Here is a 9,115-nt window from a genome sequence, read left to right as displayed (position 1 = left end):
GGAGTTTGGTTTTCAGCAGAGGGATCAGCAGCGTGAGTGGTCATCTGTGTGTAGAGGAAAGGGAGTGAAGGCCAGGAGTGAGGAATGAGTCTGAGTGCACCCAGGATGGTGCTGCATCTCCTCCCACATCCACCTGGCCCTGGTCAAGGGAGAAGAAAGGCCATGAGACAAAGGGGAAACTGAATTGGGTCCATACATGTCCTTCCAGGACATGGAGGTGCCACGGTCTGGCCCTTATGCAGTGGGAAGTGGGGGAAGGAAGATTCCCTCCCCACACCTCCTGTTCTCTGTCCCAGGTCTCCTGGCCTCCTATGCACCTAAGTTCAGTATCTGTCATCCCCCAGCATCATTTCTAAGGTTGGTGGGAGGCAACTGGGAACAGGTTAGGGGTAGGTGGGGCCTGCTTGGGGGAGTCTGCTTGACTGCCTGAGCCACTGCCCACAGTAGTGGGGAGCTTTTCTGGCACATTGACTGCACCACCAAGGCACTGCCAACAGTAGCCCCCGGGGAGTGTTTGCAGAAGGCCCTGGCAGGGGTGGTGATGGATCCCACCCAGAATAAAAGCAGGGTAAGGGGGGTAACAGAGAACCACTTACCTGTCTGGAGAGGGTCCTCTGTGCTGCACTGTGCGCATCTACGCTCCCAGGCTGAACACCCCGAGGGAGGCCCTCCACTTTAGCACCTTGACAAGAAGGGCAGGGACACTGGGATTAGACCCAGCTCCCTGACCCCAAACCCTGCAGCCCCAGCTGGAGGGTGAGGAGATGCTGGGCTTGGGTGGGGGAATCAGGGGGTGTAAAGGGGCCTGCTTACCCCTCAGCTTAGCTCAAGGGCTCAAGGCATCAAAGGCTCAGCCTGCCCCTCAGGAAGGAGTCTGGGCCCAGCCAGACACTCACTAGGACAAGGGCAAATGTGACAAGCAGGAGGCCTAGAATGAGAAGAGCCACAGCATAGCTGGGGATGGAGGCGTCCAGCAGGTTGGGGCTAGGAGTGCCTAGAGCAGACCAAGAAGGCTATGGCCAGGCGGGGGCCCTGCCTCCCAGACTTCTGAGAAGGGAGAATCCGGGCCCAGAAGTTGCTGCAGGACCAGGGAGCTGGGGCTAGGAGCATCTTGGAGGGTTCCATGAGGAAGGGAGGCAGGTTTCAGATTAGGGCATGTGGAGGCAGCGAGCCCAAGGGAGGAGGCCAATGGACAGACGGAGGGGGCCTGCAGAGGGAAGGAGTTACTGACCGAGGTCTGGGATGACCATCTCTACCAAGAGGCCCTCTGTCTCCCCCAGGGTGTGCAGGTGTGCAGACCCTGACACACACAGTCCCACACAAGAGCCTGAGCTGGTGCCATGCTGAAGAAGGTGGCACCCACTCTGGCGGTCAGTGGGTCCAGCCTGGTGGGAGGATTATCACAGAGTTCAGGAGGCTGGGTAGCCTGGGGGGCCTAAGGGCGGTCATCTCTTCCAGCCTCCTGCCCTCAACCCCAGAACCCAGGTCTGAGCCCTGGGTCACCCAGGGCCACCCCGGACCCACTGGAATTCCTCCACCACCACTTGGTCAAAGTTCGGCAGAGGTCTGAGGACGAAGGTCAGCTGGGGAGTCAGGAGAGGATGGAGAGGGTCACAGCTCACCAAAGCCTTGTCCAGTCATCCCCCATCTTCCCGAGGCCTCTTCCCCGATCCGCCCACTTCACCCATCCGGTCAGCTCCCCTGAAGTGCCCAGAACTCAGGGCTGGTTTTGTCCTCCAAGGCCTTGGTGTAGGGCTGGCCCAGGATCTGCAGCCAAACTTCATACAGCACCAGCTCTGCCTCCTCCCCTAGAGAGATGGGGGTGAAGGCGGCATCAGCCTGCACTCCCTCTCCTGGAAGCCCTGGGGTGGGGCGCGCACCCAAGCTCTAATGCTCCATCCAGGGTTCAGCCGCCGCTGGTCTAACGGTCAGATTTCTTGCTGCCTGTTTTTATGTGGCCCACGAGCAAAGAATGACTTTTATATGTTTAAATGGTAGAAAACATGGAAAGTAGAATAGTATCTTGTGACACATGAGAAGTACGTGACATGCAAACTTCCACGTCCATAAAGAAAGTTTCCCGGGAATGTGGCCACGCTTATTTGTTGACATCTTGCCTAGGGCTGATTTCTTGCTACAGGGGAGGGTTTGAGTAGGTGGTGACTAAAAGCCAGTGGTCTGCGGAGCCTTAAAGAGTTTCCTTCTGGCCCTTTACGGAAAACGCTTGCTAACCCCTGCACTGATCCATCTAATGGAATACACTGCTCACGCCGAGAGTTAATCCTAGTAGGAAATGTTGCTGCTAATTTAATAGATGCTGCTTTTATGTTTTATTTTGTCCAAATTCACTCCCTGGGAGGAGGTCGTGTTGGGGCTTGTGGCTATCAAAGGTGAAGCCTCTTTAAGAGGATGCGTGGGGAGCTCTATCGTCTGCTAAGAGGGTTGTGATGGGCCCTCTGTGTTGAGGAATGAAGAGGGAACATGGTCTGTCTGCTGGGAACTGGCTTTCTGGGGAGCAGAAGAGATGGTAGTTCGGACCTGTAGAGGTAGAAGCCCAAATCAATCTGGTCTCTGGGGCGGCCAGCAGGGAGAGTAGCTGTGTAGGAGTGGGTGTGAGGGCAGAGCCCGAAGGAGGGCACCCCTGACTGCACCCCCGGGAGGCTGCGGTGGTGGGTGTGGGGCAGCACTGTAGGAGGACCAGCACCTTCTGTGACTGAGGGGTCCTTGGAGAGCAGCTTCAGGCTCTGTGTGGCTGGAGGGGACTGATTTGCCCAGTGCTCTCCTAACTTGGGCGTGGACCAGCTCTCCCTGTTTGGATGGCATGAGCTGGGAGAAGTCATCCTATCAGGAGGCCACAAGAGGAGATATGGGCTTCTTACAGCCCTGGTACTGGGACAGAGCTGAGGACTTTTGCCCCTGACTTGGTGGGACAGATCTTGTCATGCATGTGAGGACTCAGTGAGGTCCTGGGCAATCAGGGAGGTGACAGAACCCTCTCATTCCTCTGATCTTGACTGCTTCTAGTCTCTGCCCAGCTCCTTGCTAAAGCTCTATGCCCCATTCCTCTCTATGGACCCAACAGATGAGCAAGTATTGTCTGAAGGAAATTCTGCCCATTCTCTAGAAGGGGAACACTGAGGTCTACAGAGGGGAAGAGCCTGCTGGCCCAGAGACACACAGGGATCGCAGCCCTACTAAAAATATACAAATTAGCCAGTGTGGTGGCACATGCTTGTAATTCCAGCTATTAGGGTGGCTGAGGCATGATGATCACTTGAACCCAAGAGGCAGAGGTTGCAGTGAGCCATGATCTCACCACTGCACTCCAGCCTGTGCAACAAAGCGTGACCCTGTCTCAAAAAAAAGTTAAAAACCATTTGTCCAGTATAAACTTTTTCAAAATATATACTCAAACATAGAAAAGTCTAGAAATGTAATCAATGTTAATTTCAGGAAAGAATTCTAAGATGACTTGTTTTGGTTATCTGCATTTTTTTTCTTTTATTTTTTGGAGATAGGGTCTTGCTCTGTGACCCAGGCTGGAGTGCAGTGACATGATCAGGGCTCACTGCAGCCTTGACCTCACAGGCTTAAGCCATCCTCCCACCTCAGTCTCCTGAGTAGCTGGTACTACAGGCACATGCCACCACATCTGGCTAATTTTTGGATTCTTGTATTTTTTGCAAAGATGGGGTTTTGCCATGTTGCTCAAGCTGGTCTTAAGTGATCCACCCACTTTGGCCTCCCAGAGTGCTGGGATTACAAGTGTGAACCCTGTGTGCCAGGCCTGTTTTCTTTTTTGTAATGACTATGACCATGGATTTCATGCACCAACATTTTTCTAACAATAATATTTACAAAGTGTACTATGATAAATGTTCAGAGAAAAAGAAGAATATAAAATTGTAAAAATCATACATAACTAGTTTTTGGTTTTGTTTTTTTTAAAGGAAGAAAGAAACAAAGTAGATTGTCCAGGAAGATAGTTACTTCCACTTTGTATTTCTCTGGTGAACTCGTTGGGAACTCTAAAAAGTTCCAGGAGTAAAGTAATGGGTCAAAGTACCCTGGCTTTAACTTCTGGTTCAGAGAATCCTAACAACTTACATTGTCACCAGCAACATGTTTGACTACCTGAGCCACTCTCACCTTAAATCAATTCTGATCTGACATTAGCTGCTCAGCTTTCCGCTGATACGTTGACTCCAGGAGGCTCCTTGAGTTCTGTGTGTTTGGCTGGCCTCTGGTGGCCCCGTTATTATTTTCTGCCAGGTAAAGGTCAGTCACCTGCTCACAGACCTCATCACTCATGATATGCTGCAGCTGGAATCAAACAAAGGCAAGCTGTTAGTGAACACAGAAAACAAACATTTCTCCGTTATACAGTTCAACGCTCCTTTGATCTAGTCATTCAACTCAAAAAAGGCTTTGGTTTCTTTTGGCTAGCAATTTTAGAAAATTAATCATACAAACCACTGTATCATTTTCTTGGAGAATAATCAAGCCAAGATTTTCAACCATATCAGTGGTCCATTGTAAAATTTTCATATCTATTTAAAATCAAAACCATAGAAAATTCAGGTTAATGTAACTTTGTTGTTGTTGTTTTGTTGTACCCAGGCTGGAGTGCAGTGCGTGATGGCTCACCACAACCTCTGACTCCTTGGTTGAAGTGATTCTCCTGCTTTAGCCTCCTGAGTAGCTGGAATTACAGGCATGCACCACCATGCCCAGCTAATTTTTGTATTTTTAGTAGAGACAGGGTTTCACCATGCTGGCCAGGATGGTCTCAATCTCCTGACCTCATGATCTGCCCGTCTTGACCTCCCAAAGTGCTGGAATTATAGGTGTGAGCCACAGTGCCCAGCCTAATGTACTGTTTATTTAAAATTCTAAGGATCTTTAAATACTTTTCCATGGATCATATTTTTATTGCATTTTAAGATCATTTTCAATTTGCTTTCACACATATTCTCCCTCATGTGATCCTCACAACTGCCCTGGGAAGCAGGTTGGAGGGAGAGTTGGGGCCGGTTAGGAGACAAATTTACCCAATGCATAAGAAAGCTCACTGTGAGCCGGGTGAGGAAGGGAGCCTTGGAGAATCATGAATGCAGTATCTATGTCTATATTCCCAGCCCAACTACAACGCCTGAAATTCATTAGGTATTTAAGAAATAGCTGCTGAATTATTACCTACGGGCGCTCAGCTGAAGAAGCAGGATTGGGACTAACAGTCAAGCTTCCTGACTCCTAGCTGAATACCTTTCCAAACACACCACCTATTTTTCTATATCTGATAAAAAGTATAGTGCTTAAGATGTACATAATGTGAACTCACTTTCAATACAGGCCACTCATGATTGACTATCAGTAGCTTTTGTGACAAACTTAGTAAACTAGAAAGTTGAACATTTCAGAGTTCCCATTCTCATGTCATATGCTGTTTCTGTTTTGAAATAAAAATCCTTCCAAATGAAACTGTATCCATCAAAATGACAGAGAAGTGAAAATAGACACAAGAAGAAAGTAAAACAGTAATTTCAACATCGATTTGTCTATTTTGCTTTAATAGTATAGCCTCCAAGCCATTCTATTTTTAGGAAGATACATTCTTTTTGAAGTGTTAGAAACCATGATAACTATTCTTAACTTTAAGTCCTAAATGACCAGTGTGTGTATTAGTAGATAACTGGACACAGCAAGGTCAGAAGGGTGACTGAGTGTGGCAGAAAGGGCAGTATCTCCAGCAACTGCAGATGGCTAAATGACAATGAGTCCAGATAATGGATTCTGATACAACCATTCAAATAATGCTTATGAGTACTTGATAACATAGGGAAAAGCTTAAGATACAGTGTTTTAGAGAGAAAAAAGGGAAGGTGGGAAAAACAGATGGAAAGCATGACTTCAATCATGCATACAGATGCTTCCACTTTGTATTTTTTTTTCTTTTTCTTTCTTTCTTTCTTTTTTTTGAGACAGGGTCTCACTCTGTCGCCCAGGCTGGAGTGCAGTGGCATCATGATCTCGGCTCACTGTGGCCTCTACTTCCTGGGCTTAAGCAATGCTCCCACCCCGGCCTCCTACGTACCTGGGACTACAGGTATGTGCCACCATACCCAGCTAATTTTTTGTATTTTTAGTAGAGACGGAGCTTTTCCGTGTTTCCCAGTCTGGTCTCGAACTCCTGAGCTCAAGTGATCCACCTGCGTCGGCCTCCTAAAGTGCTGGGATTACAGGCGTGAGCCACTGCCTCTACTTTATACTTTCTAGTAGAAGTAGACTGTATTACTGATTCCCCACCCGCACCCTTTTTTGGATATCTGGCCCCTCCTTGAGTCTCTGGAAAGGGCAGCACTACAAATCCAGGGACAACTAGGGAACTCCCACCCCCACTGCTAGGCAGATCAGATTCTCTCTCCTGCTCATTGGCAATGACACAGAGAGTTTTCCATAGATTTTTTGCAGAGGAGCATCTATTATGGTCCAGTAACACTGGGACGGGGGTACTGCCAGGGCAAGCCAAAGCCTCAGAGGCTGGAGGAGCCTGGAGCACGTGCCGAATGTTTATCCGAAGAGCAGAGCACAAGCATGGAGCAGAAGTCCAGAGTGAAGGCCTGCAGGAGAGGAAAATCGCCTCCCAGCCCAGGCAGGCCTTCCATGGTGTGGTCCTATTTTGAGTTTTGTACTTAGATGTCTGTGAGGTTGCCTATTGTATTCTTAATACAAATCCCACTTAAGTCAGCCTAGAATAGGTTAAGATAAATGTAATGACTTGACCTGGCTGGAGTGCAGTGGCATGATCACGGCTCACTGTAGCCTCAACTTCCTGGGCTCAAGTGATCCTTCCCCTTAAGCCTCTCGAGTAGCTGGGACTACAGGCATGAGCCACCATGCCCAGCTAATTTTTTGTATTTTTCTCATAAAAATATTTTTTCAGAAGAAATCTTATATATAATACATTGAAAATCACGGATTGCTTTTTCTTCATCTTTTTTTTTTTCTTCTGTGAACGTGTAGGTGTTTGAGTCTCACAGGATATGGGCTGTTTGAAAACTATTTCGTTATCTTCATCATCATTCATTTCAGCCACTTCAGATTTTCGTCTCTCTAAAAACGTTCATGTACAAACCGGTGTGGGGCCCTGGGTATCCACAGTCTTCTCAGGAGTACCTAAAACCCTTTTCTTCTTCTTCTTTTTTTTCTTTCTTCTTCTTACATAAAACCTGGCCTTTTGTAGATGTCTGATGATTTGTTTTTGAAATCCTTTCCATTTTCTGTAAAATCAAAGAAGGAACATCATCATCATTTCCTTCTTAAGCTAATTTCTTCCCGAGTAATCCTTCTTTCCTTTTAAATCGCTCCTCCATCTGTAGCTTTTGTGTAAGTGCCAATTCTGATGATACGTGTCACTGATGGATGTGATGGCTGCTTAAATGGAATATTCCAGTCTTGAAAGAGTTCTTTCTGTACTTTTTCAGGTGGCATAAAATGACTCTCCAAGAGTCTTTCACCAAACAGGTAGTTGTTCATTGTTTCAGCAACTATCTTGGCAACATCCTCAGACTCAAACTACACAAATGTATAGCCTTTGCTATTTCCAGTTCTTTTATTTCTGGATAGTCTGAACCTTGAAACAGTGCCACACTGGGAGGATAAGAAAGGATCTGGGTTTCATTCAGTAGGTTAAGTAGGTGGTGCACATAGACTATTCCATGAGAAAGTTGTTCTTGTTTTTGTGTTTTGTTTTGTTTGTTTGTTTTGAGATGGAGTTTCATTCTTTTTGCCCAGGCTAGAGTGCGATGGCACGATCTCGACTCACTGCAACCTCTACCTCCTGTGTTCAAGCGATTCTCCTGCCTCAGCCTCCTGAGTAGCTGGGATTACAGGCATGCACCACCACACCTGGCTAATTTTTGTATTTTTAGTAGAGATGGGGTTTCTGCCTGTCGGTCAGGCTGATCTCGAACTCCTGGACTCAAGCAATCTTCCTGCCTTGGACTCCCAAAGTGCTGCGATTATAGGCACGAGCCACTGCACGCAGCCTTGACTTTGAAATGTGTGTTGTGCATCCAGTCAGCAGTGAACTCTGGGGGGAACACCAAAGATGAGAATGAGAGAAGAGATACCTCCAATTAAAGGGGTTAAGAAGAGATGCTTGAACTTAAGTTTTAAAAAGTCACTGCAGGCTAGGCACAGTGGCTCACGCCTGTAGTCACAGCACTTTGGGAGGCTGAAGTGGGTGAACCACTTAAGCCTAGAAGTTTGAGACCACCCTGGGCAATATGGAAAAATCCTAGCTGTACAAAAAATACAATAAATTAGCCAGGCGCGGTGGCGCCTGTGGTCCCAGCTACTTGGGAGGCTGAGGTGGGAGGCCAGCTGCAGTGAACTGAAATCCATCACTCCACTCCAGCTTGGGCAACAGAGTGACACCCTGTCTTAAAAAAAAAAAAAGTCAGTGTTTCGGGGTTTTCTGGATGAAACGTCTATTTCCATTAAAAAAAAAAAAGGGTCACGACAGTATGTATTATTGATTCAAGATCATAACCAGATGCTTAGAGTAAATAATTGTATCTGTTTCAAAAACCAACCTCAGGATTGTTAAAAGTTAGTTTTATTGGATTTTTCTTTAAGCTGTGCTGATTCACTCAGGTCTGTCACTTCCAAGTCCATGTTTTACTACTTTGTAACCCTATTTGGAAGGAAAACTGCAGCTAAGATTATGACCTATCTTGAGATGAAAAGTTTCACACATATACACGACATGTACCCCCACCACAGTATGATGACACAGCGACCCAACCTTAGGCAAATGGTACTACTGCCAGCAAATGCATTTCTGTCTTTATTTCTTCTAAATTTTTCTTTGTTTCTTCTAACAGCAGCAAATGCATTTAACATTTTACTGAGATTCTCAATAGCTCCCATTTGGTTTGTATAGCAAATTGTTTACAAAGTAACTTTTTTCCATTTTTTATATTTTATTGAAAATTATGTTCTTCAGTTTTAAAGCCCTGTCCCTCTCCCAAAGAAAGATTAATAACTAACTACCAAGTAATGATTATTTAGGAAAAGAACAAAAGAAAAACAGCTTTTAAACACTTCTGGA

The 9,115-nt window shown here is 46.6% G+C and overlaps 1 pseudogene; it reads right to left on the bottom strand.

Moving 5' to 3' along the window:
- Positions 1-1,692: 1,692 nt before the first annotated feature.
- LOC119623525 (MKI67 FHA domain-interacting nucleolar phosphoprotein pseudogene) lies at positions 1,693-7,991 on the bottom strand (annotated as a pseudogene).
- Positions 7,992-9,115: the final 1,124 nt, after the last annotated feature.

The sequence above is a fragment of the Chlorocebus sabaeus genome, chromosome 26 (genome assembly GCF_047675955.1).
Source record: "Chlorocebus sabaeus isolate Y175 chromosome 26, mChlSab1.0.hap1, whole genome shotgun sequence".
Lineage (NCBI taxonomy): Eukaryota > Metazoa > Chordata > Mammalia > Primates > Cercopithecidae > Chlorocebus > Chlorocebus sabaeus.
This window is presented reverse-complemented; position numbering and strand designations above follow the sequence as displayed.